Source organism: Lissotriton vulgaris, chromosome 8, assembly GCF_964263255.1.
Source record: "Lissotriton vulgaris chromosome 8, aLisVul1.2, whole genome shotgun sequence".
NCBI classification, from domain to species: domain Eukaryota; kingdom Metazoa; phylum Chordata; class Amphibia; order Caudata; family Salamandridae; genus Lissotriton; species Lissotriton vulgaris.
The window spans coordinates 1,436,897,811-1,436,916,657 of record NC_141696.1 but is presented as its reverse complement, the minus strand read 5'-3'; the positions used below and the strand labels follow the sequence as shown (position 1 = coordinate 1,436,916,657).

General features: G+C 40.7%; 1 protein-coding gene across 3 annotated transcripts in view; it reads left to right on the top strand.

Moving 5' to 3' along the window:
• Nucleotides 1-18,847, top strand: part of LOC147698899 (uncharacterized) — a 223,693-nt gene that overhangs the window by 12,691 nt on the left and 192,155 nt on the right. Inside the window, exon 1 of one of the 3 annotated variants that reach the window (XM_086935515.1) lies at nt 11,123-11,242. The exons of 1 other annotated variant lie outside the window; for it this stretch is intronic. The gene's annotated coding sequence lies outside the window, so the exon portion shown is untranslated. Of the gene's footprint in view, nt 1-11,122; nt 11,250-18,847 lie in introns of those variants that run through there. One more of the 3 variants, XM_086935516.1, reaches the window with a different exon arrangement.

Sequence of the window (18,847 nt, the reverse complement as noted above, 5' to 3'; positions counted from 1 at the left end):
AAAGCGGTAGGCACCGTGCGGTGCCTGCCGCTTTGTGCATGTAAATGCTGGGGGGTACCATAGGTACCCCCCCCATGTGCATCCCCCACCCCCTGACACCCTGGGGGCCCGCAACGGGCCCCCAAACACCAAAGACCACATGCTTTTCCACGGCGGAAAACCCGCCGTGGAAAAGCATGTTTCCGCAGGCATCCTAATATGGCTGGCGGTGTCTGATAGACACCGCCACGATATTAGAGCTTTCCCACCGCGGGACCGTGGTGGAAAAGCTGCGGACGGTCTTCCCGACCCCCCTGCCATCCTGATCTGGCGGGGGGTCTTTTCAATCACCGCAGCAGTGAATCCACATCCTCCGGGCCGGCGATGGCTTCCGCCGGCCCGGAGGATGCGGATTCACTGCAATCCTAATCGGCCCCATAGTTATTAGTGCAGTATCAATTTTCTAAATTAAAACACGTAGATGAAATAATTTAACATTAAAATGTAACATACAAAAATGTTTCTTTATTTTTATAAACTTTAGTACAATGTTTTAATTTCCCTATACTTTACCAATGGGGGAACTCTGTCCTTAATTGCAAATGTGTCCACCAAGTGTGCCAAATTTTAAATACATTTGAAAAATCACTACTAGTGGTAACTTTACAGTCATATTTCATAAAGTCCTTTGCAATCACCCTGGACAAAAACATGTAATTGAAGGACCACATCAACAACTCTGCCAAAGGAGCGCTTTGCACACTAAAATACCTCAAGAAAATCAAACCATTCATTCCCCCTGATAATTTTAATATGGTAGTGCAATCTCTAGTCCTCTGAAAACTGAATTATGGCAATGCCATCTTCACAGGAACTACAAAAATTCACATTGCCCCCCTAAAAACAGTTCCTAACATGGTTGTCCAGCCCCTCACATGTTTTAAATGGTTTGAGCACATCTCACTGGCCCTCAAGAACCTCAATTGGCTTCCCATCAAATAAAGATGTATCTACAAAACTGCTTGCATCACCTGCTTGCATCACCCACAAAGCCCTTCCCACTCATAACCCCAACTATCTAGATACTAAGCTTTCGAAAGCAGGAAGAGCCAGGACACTGAGAAGCGCCAATTCACTTCTTCTCATACCACCCAAACTGAAAAAGAAATCCTCCCAGAAACGCTCATTCTCTGGAAATGCACCCAGGATCTGGAATTCACTCCCTAGAGATCTCCGCTGCAGCCCCTTCTTTTCCTGCTTCAAATGGGACCTTAAATACCTACTGCTCAACAAATACTTTAATACCTACGCAAACTGAGTTAGGTTCCCAAACCACACACCCAATCCGACTAGACCAGTTGCAGTGGTCGATTTATCATTTCAGCTGTCTACTATGCCATTCACTCCATTCACTTATGCTGTTCTAATGTCCTCATATTATAACTATCTTGATTGCCTAACAATTTTCTTTCTCTGCATATATGTATGTACTACAATCAAACGATCTTTGCATTATATGTAAAGTGCTCTGATACCTTCGGCTCTAGCTAGCACTATATACAACCTATAAATAATTACATATTTAATGTCTGTACTGAATACATCCCCTAATTCAGCGGGCAGGAACATGTAAGTCTACACTGGGTATATTTACACTTATTTTTTTTTTAAGTTCAAGAAAAATGTTATTGATAAAAATGCAAAGTACCATAAACAATATAAGAGTAGTAAAGGGGGATTAGAGGAGGGAAAAAACAAAACAAAACAAAAACACTCAGAGAAAATATTACAATAAAGTCAATGGCAAAGAACAAAGCATGGGCAATACAATGAAGCATAAATAATATGATGGTTATACATATATCAAGTAGAATTATTCAAATAACAGGTGAAAACGAAGGTAAGAAGGAATGCGAAGGGTATTCAGGGTGGTTTGAGGACTTCTTGCTGGGTAGTTTTTGGACGAAAAGAACGTAGAGCACAATTGTCTAGGTACAACGTAATAGGAAGGCATAGTTCAGCACGCTTAGCAGCCATGTTAATAGGGAAGACAAAAGTAGTGTCTAACCTATGGTTATGGCAAACATTATACCACCATGCTTTAAAGGAAATGCCGGAGGAAGCCTTCCAATTAATAGTGATCTGCTGAAACGCTACAGCTAGCAATAAGTCAACAATACGAACAACAAAGTCAACATCAGTCCAACAAGATAAGAGGCTTCCCAAGAAGATGTGAGCATAGGAGAGGGGTATGTGAGTACAAAAAATGACATTAATTTGAGCCCACACCTGTATCCAAAACTCGTGAACAGACTTGCAAGTGAACAGCATATGAAATAGGGTAGTATGCAGGGAAGAACAGGACCAACACACATCTGGGATAGCGGTAAACCTCTTACTGAGGGTGAAGGGCGTGTGTAGCAACCTATTGTAAATGAAATATAGAGATTGCGTCAAGGTTGCTGCTCTGGACGATTTACGGATCTTGGTCCATATTTTGTCACACACGGGGATTGCCCAAGTAGTGTCGAAATCCTGTTCCCACTGTTCCTTCACCCTGGACTTGGGTCTAATGGAGCCATGAGCATGAAGATATTTGTAGAGAGCTGAAGCATTGGGGGCAGTACGGAGAAGAGAATGGAGTAGTGTAACGCATGTGGAGGAGGGGTGAGGTATCTGTGCTTGCAGGAGCTGGGTATAAGAAGTCATCACCGCTGCTTTGAGTAAAAGGTACTTGGGAGCGAATGATGCAGGTAGATCAAAGGAAGAGCACAGAGTCGAGAAAGGGAAAAATGTTGATTGTGAAAATAATTGCGAGACCCAAACTAAGCCTTTTTGTCTCCAGGACTTCCAGTAAAAGGGTTTATCATGAATTAGAAGATGTTTGTTATGCCATATTGTGGAAGAGAGAAGGTCAGCAATGGAATTAGGAGGGGAGGGCTTGGAGGAGAGAAGGAGCTTAGTGGTAAATTTGTGGATAGGAGTAGGAATCGAAGAAGGCTTGCGGGAAAAGGGCAAGTACTCCGCAAACGAGAAGGGAGAAAGAAAAAGGCGCTCCTCCTTAGCCCACAAAGGATAAGGAGAGGTAGGGTCCTGTAACCAATGAGAAGCTTGGCGCAGCAGGAATGCTTTTTGATATGCTGGGAAATCTGGGAAGTTTACTCCGCCCTCAGATGCAGGATGAATCAATCTAGAGAGGGACATCCGGGGCTTCTTGTCGTTCCACAGAAAGGAAGACAGGATCTTGTTAATTTTCCTAAAGAATTTAGAGGGAATAGGCACAGGGATATTAGAAATGGTATAAAGGACTATAGGAGACAGCATCATCTTGATGGTGTCGAGACGACCCCACCAAGACAGGTAAAGAGGGTGCCATCTGGTGGTTAAATCCGACAGCTTTTGAATACATTTAGTCAGGCAGAGGGATACCGTATCGGAGATGGAAGGGGTAATGTGGAGACCTAGGTATTTGATATGCGTTGGGCTCCAAGAGAAATTGGAGGCACTGAAGTCGGTCTTAAAGGTAAATTTCGTCAGGGGCAGGTAAATACATTTTTTTGTAAATTTTAATTACATTAAATGTACACATAACTTTTAGTAAGTTTTATATGTGATAAATAGCTATAACAGTTTACTTTTGGAGGATTACATTATTATACTTATTAAAAATCATAAAAAATAATTGTAGGTTAATTTAATACACTTAAATTGATCAAAAATGAATTTAAAACTAAGGGGGTCATTAGGATAGCGGACGGACCTACTCCCCCACAAATCTAGAACACCCCCAAACAGCCCCCAAAAAACATGCAATACTGGTATATTCAAAACATGGCAAATTGCGCTGTTCACAAAACATTGCTGTTTTCAGCACTTCCACTACTTTGATCCTCTTGAAACTCACCTGGACAGTCACTTGTTCCAGCAATTCACAAGCATCTCAGCAAGGCAGAACAAAATCGAACCACTGCGCTCTTTGAAGAAGAAGAAGAAGAAGGTCTACGACTAGTTTTCACTTAGTTTTCACCCAAACACACGCACCCGCAAAACACCCAAAAAGGCCAAAATTCTGCCAATTCTAGACCAAAGAACACCAAACCCCCCTAAAACATTACCAACATCATTATGAACGAGCCTGCATCGGGCCCGAGCCCTAGAATCAGCGTGAACCATACCAACTTAAACCCAAAAACCCTAGTAAATCTCACTGAACCCTAAACCGTAGATATGCTTTGTCTGTCTGTGTCAAAGAGCCTAGGTAAGCTACATCAGGAGGATGGTTCACTCAGTGGTGCCTGCCTTGACCGTCTGCATGGCCCTGCCGCAAGCATGGGCCAAAAATCAGTTCCGCTCAAGAATTTGCTATTTTTCGGTACTTTTGCGAGATTTGCGAAATACCGAAAAACAGCAAATTTTGCAAACATAACGGATGTTTGGCCCAAGCTTGAGGCAGTGCCATGCAGAGGGTCAAGGCAGGCACCACTGAATGAAGCAACCTGATGTAGCATACCTAGGCTCTTTGTCAGACAAAGCATATCTAATTGTATGCAGCAAGCCACATAGCCCCAATTTTACAATTCAATTTATAAGCTTTATTCGACATTTGTCATAAAAGCATTCGCCTAGCCCTATACAATAAATACTACTATTAAAAAAGACTTTCTAAAAATACATTAAACAGTTAAATGTCGGATAATACATAATAAAAATTCATACATTTAGAATACATTATTACACTTAAAAAAGTACATTCCAAGGATTTAAAAATGAGAACCATGATCTCTGTCGCAAGTACAATTTTGAGGATATACATAATTTCAATTATAATACAGTAGCCATTAGTGATCGGGTACGGATTAGCCATGACCACGACAAATATTTTGCTACACCAACCACATATATTGTTGTACAGTCTGTTTCAAGTATCCTAAGGGCTTCTGATTGGCTACGGGTTCCCAACTTTAGGCAAACTGGCTTTAGCCATTTACGTCTAGGGGACGAATACAGTGGGCAACAGAACAAAAAATGGGAGATGTGCTCAATTTCCTCTTTGCAATGGTGACAATGTTCAACCCAATTTTGGGACCAACGCTTCTTAAACGCATTTAAAGGTAGTGTGCCAATGCGGAATTGAAAATACAGTTTTCTGTCGTGAGGTTTTTCAATAAGGTCCCAAAAAGATTCGTATGAGGGGTACATTTTTAAATTTAGAAAGCGAGATGTTAAATTAGCACTTACATTGTTCCTAAACATTGCAACATATATCATTTCCCAATAAAGATCTTTAAGCTTTTCCTTTGAAGGAAAGCAAGATAAGTCATTGTTGTCCCATAGATGGTCCAATTTCAATTGCATTAACAAACCCCGCAACTCCCTTAGCCATGGGATGGTGTGGAAGCGGTCGAATTTGATTACATCCCTCAGAGCTGCTGCATAATGGCCTAGCTCTGGGGTCACCATAATTCGCCTCCAATATAGGAGGGGCCGAAGCCTCGCTATGTCCACAATTGATTTCCTACCCAGGTCCAGTTTTAACGGGGTTTTTGGGGTACTTTGGGGGACCATTACAACCCCTCTTAGAAACCTATTTTCAGCGCAGTCAAGTTCGCTCAAGTTTGAGAAGCCCCATAATTCAGAGCCGTATAGGCAAGCCCCCAGGACTTTCATAGAATAAATTTCCATGACACAATTCACAGGCTTAGTTAGTGAGGTTCGGTGTTTTAGTGAGATGGCACCCGCTAACTGCCTAAATTTTAGTAGGGTTATGGATATGTGATGCTTCCAGCTCATATTTTCTTGCAGAGTGATACCTAAGTATGAAAAAGAGTCTACTCTTTCTAGAGGTGTTCCTTTATATTTTATTACACCCTTGAAAGAGGACTGTTGGTTGAGGCACATAAATTTAGTTTTAGTGGTGTTTAGTTCAAGGCCCCTATCATCACAGTACACCCCAAAGGCATCCACTATTTTTTGTAGCCCACTAGGGGTGCGGGAAAGTAGTAGAGTATCATCCGCAAACATGAGAACTGGTGCATGAGAACCAGCTATTACAGGGGCGTCACTAGGAATCTTCTCTAGATGTTTGACGATGCCATTTATATAAATAGAGAAGAGAGTAGGTGCTAGGACACACCCTTGCCTCACCCCACGTTCAACCGGGAAAGAATCGGTTACATCACCCTGTTTGCCCCATCGTATCTTGGCGAAATTGTTTTCGTGAAGGCGGACAAGAAGAGTGAGCAATTCCTGTGATATGCCTGCCTCCGCTAGGGTCTGCCACAATTTTTCCCTGGGGACCAGGTCAAACGCGGCTTTTAAATCTACAAAAACTGCATATAATGTCCCCTTCTTCAATTTCAATTTTACATGAACAGCTGTCTGGAGTGGACTCTGCCTTGCATAACAAGAACAGTACACTGCCTCGCCCTCGACCAATACGTACCACGAATAGACAGACATGTAGTCCTGCTGTAGTAGTTGTTAAAGACTGGTTTACCTATTTGCCACTCAAGAATTGGCCATAGTTCTTCTGTAAATCGACGTTGATGATCCATCCATCCCAGTGAGTGACTGTAAAGAAAAAAGATATATTATTTAATCAATCATCATGGTATATTGGCAAGTGAGTCCGCTCCAAGTACATTTTGCATATTTTGTGAAATGCAATATAGTGGCCCCTGAATTTGAAGTACAATTTTAATTAAACAAGGAAAAAAAAAAGAGTAGTTGACATGAGTTACAATTACTGTGAGAAAGATTAAATAATAACTAAGACAAGACATATGAATCATCATTTCATGCACAAAAAACAAACAGCAATTTGTTTCATCAGAGCCAGACAGCCATTGCTGTCCAGTGCATGCCATCTTCTCAATTATTCATTACCTGTTCTACTTTTTGTCCCCATCTTCTTTCGAAAGTGAGGGCCCACAATGCAGCCCTCCTGTCAATATCAAAAGTAACTCTGTCAGCAATCAGCAAGCATGTAGTCAGTCAGGTAATTTCAGTCCCACTTGAGGGGACTCGGCGTAATCCATCCATCTGCCTTGAGTGAAATGGATAGGGGGAGTCTGGAGGAGGAGTATAAAGGAGCATGACTGAGTTGTGAACTTGTGAACCTCAGGAATGCAGACTGCGGCACCTTCAAATCAATAAGGAATATAAGATGAAGACAGTGCTGCTGATGGACTTGTTGTGATTAGGTGATTAGAGTTTTGTTGTGGTAAATGTTGCAAAACAAAGAAAAACACACATGAATAAAAGTGAATAAGGACGAAAAAAAGGAAGTCATTTTCAGGGCTCGGTGTCAGGGAAGTAGAGCTCATCCTCCAACTCCATGAATTGAGACGGGAGTAGGTCAGGTAACAGAGAAGAACTTCTGTCACCTAAGTCGGTGTCCTCTTCTTCCTGCGTGCATTCACGTACTTTGTAATCTGGTGGTATCAAGTGCTGATTCATCTTGATCAGTGTTAACCTCTCCACATTTTTGGCAGAGAGGCGGGTCCTTTTTGAAGTTACAATGGCACCAGTAGCACCGAAAACACGTTCAGAAGACACGCTTGCGAGTGGGCAAGACAAATAATTTATAGCCAGGTTGGTGATCAGTGGCCATAGAGCCATTTTCCTGTACCAATACAGCAATGGGTTCGTATTAACAAAGACCTGTGTTGGGTCATCCAGATAGGCCTGCACCATCAACTCAAGGTTCTCCACGGTTGCTCCACTTTGCGTACCATCTGTGGCCTTCTCAGCAGTGGAACGAACAAACCCTTGATGAGTTAGCTAATCCGCTTCCGACAATATTATGGGTGGGCCTGGTGCAGGTGAGGATGATGATAGGGTTGCTGCTGGTGTCGTTAACGGCTATGAGGGAAAGTTACTCCCTTTGCCCACAGATTCAGAAGTGGAACTTGACGCTGGATCGTCTGCTGATTCAGTTGGACTTCTGACGGCTCCTTGAATTTTCTGCTGATCTTTTTCGAACCGACTGGCTGACACAGCTATCCAATGTTTTTACTTTGAAACATCTGCCTCATCAAAAGCAATGAATGCTTTTCTGGCCACTGCCTTTTTGTACCGTGAATACAGAATAGTGGCACAAATATAATGTTGTTCTGTATGTATCTTTTGAAGCCTTTCATTGGCAACTAGGCGTCTCAATGAGTTCTCCGCCAACAGATATGCAGCTTGCTTTCCACCATCATCTCTCAACGTTGAAGACACCGCCTTCAGTTGGTGCTCTAGCATGCACAACAATGGGATAGCTTTGCTCAAAGAACAGTCCTCCCTGCTGACTTCACGGGTGAAGACCTCAAAAGGACGAAGCATGTCTGCATGTCTGTCAGGCTTTTAACTAGCTGCCATTCCTCCAACTCTAGCCTCATGTCATTAATAGCAGAACCTACTGTGAAGATATAGTAATTGATTACCATGCACTGTTCAAACAGACGCTCAGACAGAGGGGCATATTATCAACAAATAGCGATATTTATTGCTAAGTAGGGTTAGCGGCAATTTTTTTATCGCCGCGCATCACCGGATTTTATCGCTGAGATAACGTGCTATTAGCAAGGTTTATCTGAAAAGCGATAACATTTCCGGCGACAGCGGCGAAATCCGTGAATATGGCGATATTCACGCATTATCGCTAACAGGGTCTTAGCCATTATATCCACCTCCCATTGGATATATTAGCTAAGAACTGGTCTGAGCAGGCGTTAGTTTTTGGAGATATTCGCGCATAGCGCAAATATTTCCATCGCTACGCCTGTGTTGGTAATAGGCGATAGCGATGTTAGTAACTGCTTTCAGTCGCTAACAGGTTGGGTATGCCCACTTTGCATGTCATTTGCGATAAATATCGCTGACATGCAAAGCGGGCCCCAAACCGCTCGCTATCGCCTACAAGCTGTCGCTAACTGCTGTTAGCGACAGCTTGCTAATAGGGCAATAGAATTATCGCGGCTTAGTTGCCGAAAACGGCAGCTAAAGCGGTGATAATTTCCTTGGGATTTCCTTTCAAGGATAACACTTGATTTGCCCTAAACTTTCAAGGATAACACTTGATTTGCCCTAAACGTTGACTCAAAGTAATGCATAGTAACTATATGTACTTCTTAAGTTTTTTTGCATCAATGGCGTTTTATATGGGTGGAACACAAACATTCCAATGCAACCAGCTATGGTTATCAATGCTATCTAGTAGCAATAATGTGAACAAATAACACCTCTTTGATCTGTTGCCATTTAACAGCAATAAAAAGGAGATATGTTTTTATTTTCTGTCTTTATGGGGAAATGTACTAATTCTTGATGCAACACAGCTTTGCTACACTATGTTGCATCAAAGGGAAAGAGATAAAGAGCAGCATATCTACTAAGAAATGGTAAACAAAGTTAACCACAAAACTTTTTTAGCGCAGGGAATCACAACGCGGTCGTTACAACGACCGCGTTTTGATTCTGCATACCATTACTCCGCAAGTCTGAACAACGACGTGCGGGGGGGTTGGATTTAAAATCCAACACCTTCCCTCGTGCCCGCACAGACTGGAGTTGGAATAGTAAATTATACTATTCCAACATCCAGCGCCCTCCCTCCGCAAGTCGTTGTTCCCACTTACGGAGTAAGGGTATGCGGAATCACAACGTTGTCGTTGTAACGACCGCGTTGTGATTCCCTGCGGTGGAAAAGGCTGCTGAATAACGTCATAGATTCCTAAGAAACGGTGCTATATTCCTCTTCTCTCGCGCTGTCACACTTTAAGCTGCTATGCACCAGCACACACCCTTGCACCATAGTGTGTTATTTGTAGCCTACATTTTGTACTGATAAAGGATCGTCCCAGTACAAAAGCTATGTTTTAATACTTTCCCAACTTCTCTATGTGCTGTACAATGCAGCACATATGCAACGTTTGGAGTACATGGAGAAAGTAAATAATTTCTCCTCCATTACGCCTGCCTTGAGGTGGTGTAAGGTTTTTGAGCAAATTCCTGGTCACAATTGTGAGTATCTAGGAATTTACAATAAATTCCATGGGTGGGTGCATGGTAACGCATGTGCGTCATTGGTGTCTGAGCATAGAACAGTAAGGGGCATATTACCAAGGGCATTATCGCCGCATTAGCGGGACTTTTTCACGCTAATGCGGCGATAATTTTATCGCCCTATTACCAAGCTGTCGCTAACACCAGTTAGCAACAGCTTGTAGGTAATAGCGGGCATTTAGGGGCCCACTTTGCATGTCAGCGATAATTATCGCTAATGACATGCAAAGTTGGCGTGCCAAGATGTTAGCGAGAGCGTGAATATCTCCAAAAGCTAACGCCTGCTAAAAGCAGTTCTTAGCCATGTTATCCAATGGAAGGTGGATAACATGGCTAAGAGCATTGTCACGATAATGCATGAATATCGCTGATTTTTCAGCGATATTCATGCATTTCGTAGGATTTTTACTGCTTTTGAGATAAACCTTGATAATATCAAGGTATCTCAGCGGTAAAAATCCTCGGTGTGCGGCGATATTTTTTTCTCGCTAACCAAGCAATAGCGATAATTATCGATATTGCTTGGTAATATGCCCCTAGGTTTCCTTGACAACAAGTATTAGCAAAGCTCCCCTGAGGTGGCTGCAGAAATCCTCTTTGCACTTCGCTGGCTTGTCTACAACATCCCAATAGAATCATCCAACCTATCGACTTTGCCAATGCTTGTTACTGTTGTTTGCCTATACTTCGTCTTAAATTGTACAGGCAAGTAACTGAGCATTTAAGTAACATATTTTCTTATATGGTTCTACATACAGAGAGATAACTTGGCATTTTAGTAACATTACCTTAAATAACAATTGTAATCACTTGAATTAACATAGAAAGATAAATGACTTAGTCAATCCACCAAGATTTTTATACACTGATCACTGCTGCAAGATAATTACCCCACTGAGCTATCTTGCATGCTACCGAATCTTATCTTAAAGGCCCATTATATTGTGTCTAGTACTCGACTTTGAAATTAGCATGGATTGGTTTGGACAAACACAACCTTCAGACATGCTGCATGTTGAGTTTGGACACTGCCCACTTGCTGTGCTGTCAGCGAATTGCAACATAGATTAGTTTCACTAGAACAGGCTGAGTTGGACAATATTTCACAATGTTCAATTGGCTCCTCAAACACGACCTATGACCCTGGATGTCTATTTATGCCTTCTCTGGTGAGCCCTTTGCAAGTGTGCAGCAACCAGACTCCAGAGCTGAGGTAAGGGGTAAATAGTGCTTATTATACTATATTTATTTGGAAAGGATATGTACAGGAAAGCGTCTAGGCGCTGTAGAACATAACAGATGACCCTTACCAAATAAAAAGAAGAAAGGGTAAAGGTAAAATGGGAGGGACGTCCTCTAGGGTAGAGTGAAGGGCTATTTCTTAAATCGCTAGCCCTTGCAGAATTTTTCCAGCCTAGCTTCTGTATGGAGTTCCACAGAAGGTCATCCCAAGGTCTTGGTTCAGCCACCAAAAAAGCTCTGCTACTGTATGCCACCATTTTTTTTTGTTTTGGGCTTATCTGTGGGAACTGACTTGTAAGAACATAGTAGGATTCTTACTTTGGGCCATTTCAGCTTGGGAGCCCAACATTTGAGCGTAGATTAGTATAAGGTTCAGTGGGAAAGCAACATTGCCTTGAACAAATCTTTGCTCCATACAGACAGCAACTGTCTGTATAGTATAAAGGGAATAATTGAGTCTCTCCAAGACAACCCTGATGAAAGGCAAGAAGCTGCATTCTGGTCAAACAGAATCCAATAGAGTAGTTTGATGAGAAGTTCCTTAGTTGGCATTACCATATTCTAGACTTGACCCCATGAGGGCATTGTGCCCTTTGAAAAACTGGAGGTACTGTTTTCAATGTTTTTACTTGTAAGAAACATGTTACTAAGACTCTGGCCATGTTGGGCTCCAGAGACAGGTTGATGTCAATAATGATGCCTATATTTCGAACTTTTTTGAATGAGCCTGGAAAGGGGGGGGGGGCTGTACTCCTATGCTAGATGGACGGGTCCTGGGTGCCCTTTCGCCCTTGGTAACAATACGTTTTATTAAGGACAGACTACGGTTAAGGACGTTCGTTGACATCCATGATTGTTGGTAATGTTTTTTAACATAGTTCGGAAATGTTTAGTTGGTTTTTAATTTAATTTAGTTGTTTATTGCTAATTTTAGTGTCATACCGGGTTGCGGATTTTGTAGCTGCATAGAGTGGGTAGTGCTTTAATCATAATTATTTGACAATTAATGTAAAATTCTTAATAAATAATTATGTAACTTGAGTAATTAATTTATTTTTGGTGTTATGTTTTAGGTGTGGGTTTTGAGTTTTGTAGGTGTACAGGGTGGGAATTAAATTAATTGTAAATAATAACAAATGTTTAATTATTAATTATTTCATGCTACTTAATTAGGGATGTGTGGGTTGTGTTTATATGGGTACAGGGTGGGAAGTATTATAGTTAATTATCAATTATTTAAATTATTATTCATTATGTAATTGATAATTAATTATGTAAATTGTGTAATTAAGAGTTTTTTTATGTGTCAGGTGAGGGTTGTGTTTTTTGGGTTACCGGGTGGGAAGTTACTTAAGAAATAATTTATTGATAATTAATTATTGTTTTATCAATAATTATTTAATTGATAATTACGTTAATTGTGAATGTATTATATTTGTTACGTTTATCGAGAAATTTGGTGGAAGCTATTAAGCAATCATAAATTTAAAAATATTCATTTATTTAAAAAACAAATATATTAATATTTAATATGTTAATTGTGTTATACTTTGTTTATTTACGTTACATTTTAATTGCTTGTGGGAATATAGGGGCCTGATTAGGATGTCGGGTGAACCAACAGGCCGTCAGTGGTGGTCGGCTCGACATCCATGCCATCGATCCGACCACTGCATTTCAATGCAGGCTGTTGGGCCGCAGAGGTCGGGGAGAAAGACCACTTATTCCAACAGGATCCAGGATCCTGTTGATGCAGTGGTGAGAATTGTATCCCTACCATAGGGCGAGGCCTGCGCAGGCACTGTGGTAAGGATTACAATGCCCCTTTCTGACTCCCTTTTCATGGCGGTCCAACCATCATGAAAAGGCAGCCGGAAAGGGACTTTGGGGGCCCCAAACAGGCCTCTGTCACCTAGGGGCCCTGAAGGCACATGTAGTGTCCCCCCACATCCATGAATCGTGTGCCACAAAGAGCATGGATATGCACAAAGTGGTTTTTCCACTGCCGCTTGTGCTGCACCCCTTATCATGGGCTACAGCACAAACCCCAGTGGAAAAAAGAACTTTCCGACTGCCACCCCATTGGTCATATTGTATTAGGGTGGTCAGACCACCAACAACTTGTTTGGTGGTCTCTTGACCGCTGCAACAACGGTCAGCGGTCTGACTGCCCGTTATAGGAATAGGAGTTCAGGTGTTAATTATATCAATAATATTTGTGTTAATTGATTGATAATAATTATTACAAATTTTAATATTTATGTTATTTACATTTTTTTGTTAAAGTTAAGACATTTAATATTGATATATGGAATTTTAGATTTTTGATATTTAATAGAGTTGTTTAAATACGTTATTTGTTTGAAGTGAAGTACTCTCTATGTACTGCACCAGTGAATGCAGTGGGAATAGTAAATTTTACCCCCACGTTTATTTATTTTTATTTATTTGAAAGATTTCTAATGTGCACAGCTACCCCAGACAATAGAATAACCAGATCTTCAGGTTCTTACGGAAAGCAAGTAAGGAGTTGCAGTTCCTAAGAGCTACCGGGAAAGAATTCCACAGTTTAGGACCTGGGTAGGCAAAGGAGCAGCCTTTCATGCAGGCTTTACTGAACCTGGGTATGGAGAACAGCAAAAGGCTTGAAGATCTCAGCGGTTTGAGAAGCAAATAAAGAGTCACCAGTTTGCGAATGTATGACCACACTAGGCCATGTTTGTCCTTAAACATACAGCACAATGCCCTGAACTCAATGCATTTAGAGACCTTGAGCCAGTGCAGTTCCTAAAGCAGAGGGGAGACTGAGGCACGCCTCAGTAGATGAAAAATCAACCGTTCAGCCACGTTTCGAATAGTCTGCAAGCGTTGGATGGAAGTCTTATCCACGCCGAGGTACAGCACATTGCCATATTGGATGTGAAGAGTGCCTGAATGACAGTTCTCTGACCCGCTAAGGGAATTAAACAAAGGATCTTTTTCGCGCAGGGTGTTGTTTCCTTGACCCCGTTTCCTTGCTCCTGGACGCTTCTGCCCACGTTCGTTTCGTTGCTCCTGGCTGCTTCTGCCCACGCTCCTGTCCTGACTCCGGAGGCTGTTGGTTTAGTGCTCCTACCCGCTTCTGCCCACGCTCCTGTCCGCTTTTGGCATGTAGAAATCCGTGGTCTGTCGGTTTGGCGCTCCTGTCCTGCCCGCTTCTGGTCACGCTCATGTCCGCTCTCCAAGCACTTTACTACTTCACTAACATGGCGGACCCGTGATTGTGATGTCAGCACGCGTTAAACGCACACGCCCACCTCAGACATGGAGCTACTTCCAAGGGACTACTTTCTGAAAGAACGTACTTTTTCCTTCTAAGGTATATTTTTTTATGGTATATCGCCTATGTCCATCTGCTTACCCTGACGTTTCCTATGATGTATTGGGTGTTTTGATTGGCGCTGTGGTTCCCGAGTTTACCTGGCTCAAAGGTGTGTGTTCTCTCTTTATAATAGTACTATAGATTAACATAGTTTTAATTATGTTGTTTACTGTCTTATGTATAATGAAACTAGACAGATTTTACATATTGTTCAGCTTATTTGCTACATTTATTGACTTTTTTGATGTGTAAATAAATATATATATATATATATATATATATATATATATATATATATATATATATATATATATATATATATATATATATATATATATATATATATATATATAAAATATAGTTGTAATAATTTGTTTATTAAAAATAATTAGAAAATTAAAATATAGATCATATTTATTGTTTGAAAATAGTTTTATATTATATATGTGTATATATGTACACATTCATATATATGTGTGTGCTTGTTTAAATAAGTTTGTATTTATATATGTTTTAAATATTACTTAAACATTTATTTACATTATATTAATGTTATATGTCAAATAAATAGTATTTAGTTTTTAACTATATATAGACGAAATATATATATATATATATATATATATATATATATATATATATATATATATATATATATATATATATATATATATATATATATATATAATATATATATATAAAATATATTATAGTTAGGACCTAGTTACCATAGGAAATTCCGAACATTCTATTGGGAATAACTTTGGTGCCGATTGAGGGATCTGCCTGTAATTTTCCTAAAATTTTTCTCGCTGCGCTCCGATCCTTCCCTAGAAGTTGCGGGGGGATTCGTCAAGCGGGGGCCGAGAAAAAAGGGGGGTCCCAAAACGTGTTTTCCCCATGTTAATTTCCATAGAGACATTCTGACAGGACTACAGCTCGAACGGCTGAACAGAATTATACCAGATTTGGCAAAATGGTAGGGACTGGTATGCAGCAGTGCCTTTTGTATGTTTGGTGTAAATCCCTCAAGTAGTTCTTGGGAAAATTGAATTTGAAATTTTTCAAATGGCATTTTCTAAGGGACCTTTAGACATGGCTACAGCCCGAACAGCTGAACGGAATTACACCAAACTTGGCCAAATGGTAGGGACAGGCATGCAGTAGTGCCTTTTCTATATTTGGTGAAAATCCCTCTAGTAGTTGTTGAGAAAATGATTTTGAGCAAATTATATATCTATATGCGCGCAACATTCTATTGGGAATAACGTTGGCGCCGATTGAGGAATCTGTGTGTAATTTTCCAGAATTTTGGCCATCTCCGCTCCGCTCCTTCCCTGAAAGTTTCGGGGGGCTTCGTCAAGCGAGGGCCGAAAGGGGGCTCCCAATACATGTTTTCCCCATGTTAATTTCCATAGGGACCTTTAGACACGGCTACAGCCCGAACGGCTGAATGGAATTACACCAAACTTGGCGAAATGGTAGGGCCTGATATGCAGATGTGCCTTTGCTATGTTTGGTGAAAATCCCTCCAGTAGTTCTTGAGAAAAATGAATTTGAAATTTTTCAAATGGCATTTTCTATGGGACCTTTAGACACGGCTACAGCCCGAACGGCTGAACGGAATTACACCAAACTTGGCAAAATGGTAGGGACAGGTATGCAGTAGTGCCTTTTCTATATTTGGTGAAAATGCCTCCAGTAGTTGTTGACAAAATTGAATTTGATAAAATTATATATCTACATGCGCTCACCGTACGCGTACCGTACGCGTACATGCGCGTACCCTTACGAGCGCGAGCGAGTTTCTGATTGGCTGGCAGTCGACTGTCAACATTCCAAACTGTCCAAACCAGGAAGTGTTGGCCACCATCTTGTTTTTCAGGAGAACTGAGGCACAAGAGAGCCCAAAACAAGAGTGGAAAACATGAAAAGGGGGCAGGGTAGAGACCCCCCAACCCTCTAGCCCTTCTCAGGGGGTCCCAAAAGGACCCCCAAGGGCAATTTTTTTTTTTAAATCGCGGGGTACGCGCACCGTACACGTAGGGTAAGCGTACCGTCCGCGTACCCCGCGATTTAAAAAAAAATTTTTTTTTTTTGCACTTGGTCCTTCTGGGACCCTCTGAGAAGGGCTAGGGGGTTAGGGGGTCTCAACCCTGCCCCCTTTTCGCGTTTTCCACTCTTGTTTTGTGCTTTCTTGTGCCTCACTTCTCCTGAGAAACAAGATGGCTGCTCAGGTGGTCCCAGAAGGATAATAACATATATAAACGTTATCCGCTAATAGAATTAGCATTTACAAAACCTTTGAAATTTATTGAAAAAAAATATAGGTTTCACGCCTGATATAGTTAGGAATTAGCATTTAAAAAACCTTGCAAATTCACAGAAAAAAACATAGGTTTCAAGCCTTATATAGTTAGGAATTAGCATTTAAAAAACCTTGCAAATTCACTTAAAAAACCATAGGTTTCAGGACTTATATAGTTAGGAATTAGAATTTAAAAAACCTTGCAAATTCACTTAAAAGCCATAGGTTTCAGGCCTTATAAAGTTAGTAATTAGCATTTTAAAAACCTTGCAAATTCACTTAAAAACCATAGGATTCAGGCCTTATTTAGTTAGGAATTAGCATTTAAAAAACTATTGAAATTGCTCCTATATAGTTAGTTGTACTAACTATATTTCGCGCACCCGCAATTCACTGCTGATGATGTCACATATTACATCATTCATGACATGGTGAGTGACATCACTGATGACATCTCAAATGACATCACTGATGACATCACTGATGACATCTCACTTGACATCACTGATCACATCACTGATGATATCATTCATGTTATAATACGATGTACCTCGTCACACTCTAATATAACCTTTGATACACCCAGTGTTAAATACAGACTACCATTCTTGAAACCATTGACACACCAATACCAGTTACTACATACTCACTCACTGATTCCAAGGTCTACACACACATTCACTCATTCACCCATAGAATCACTCATACATACAGTCACTCATAAATACAACACTATCATATGCACTCACACACCTATACAGACACTCACACACTGCCACTCATCCATGGAGTTACTCACACACCTAGTCAGTCATGCAAAGAATCAATCACACTTCCATTTCCTCAACTATACAGTTATACACACAACACCTTACACTACACCAAACATATGCTAACACATATTTACTCTCTTATACAATCACTGATACAAGTACACAATGATCCATATAGCCACTCGCACATTCACTGGCTCTCATGTATAGTCATTTATATATGCCAACTCTCACATGCACTGTGTTTTACATATGTACTTACTTGCACATGTAGCACTGAGATATCCATTCACTCACCAACACACCCATGCACACAGTCAACCACCCATATAGCTGTTTCCACATGCACTCTTGAACGGTATTGCACCGTTACATCGCAACTTTTACAACGGGAGTCTATTACAACGCAACTTTTACAACGCTGGTTCCATTACAATGCATGCCTTTACAACGCATGTCATTACATAGCAGATGCGATTACAACGCATGCCATTACAACGTAAGTATAGGTAAGTATATAATTTTTTAAAATTTTATTTAATATTATTTAATTAATTTAATTAATATTAATTATAAATAATTATATTTATTTATGTTTTTTAATATTATAAATTAAATATATTAATTTAAGTAATTTTTAAAATAAGTATGAGTATAGGAGTATATGTTTTGGGGTACTGAGGTATATGTTTTGGGGTGTTTGGGTATTTTTATGTTTTAGGGTTGGGTTTGTGTTTTGGGGTACAGGGATATTTTTAGGTTTTAGGGCTGGGTTTGGGTTTTGGGGTATAGGGGTATTTTTAGGTTTTAGGGCTGGGTTTGGGTTTTGGGGTACAGGGGTATTTTTAGGTTTTAGGGTTGGGTTTGTGTTTTGGGGTACAGGGGTATTTTTAGGTTTTAGGGCTGGGTTTGGGTTTTGGGGTACAGGGGTATTTTTAGGTTTTAGGGTTGGGTTTGTGTTTTGGGGTACAGGGGTATTTTTAGGTTTTTAGGGCTGGGTTTGGGTTTTGGGGTACAGGGGTATTTTTAGGTTTTAGGGCTGGGTTTGGGTTTTGGGGTACAGGGGTATTTTTAGGTTTTAGGGCTGGGTTTGTGTTTTGGGGTACAGGGGTATTTTTAGGTTTTAGGGCTGGG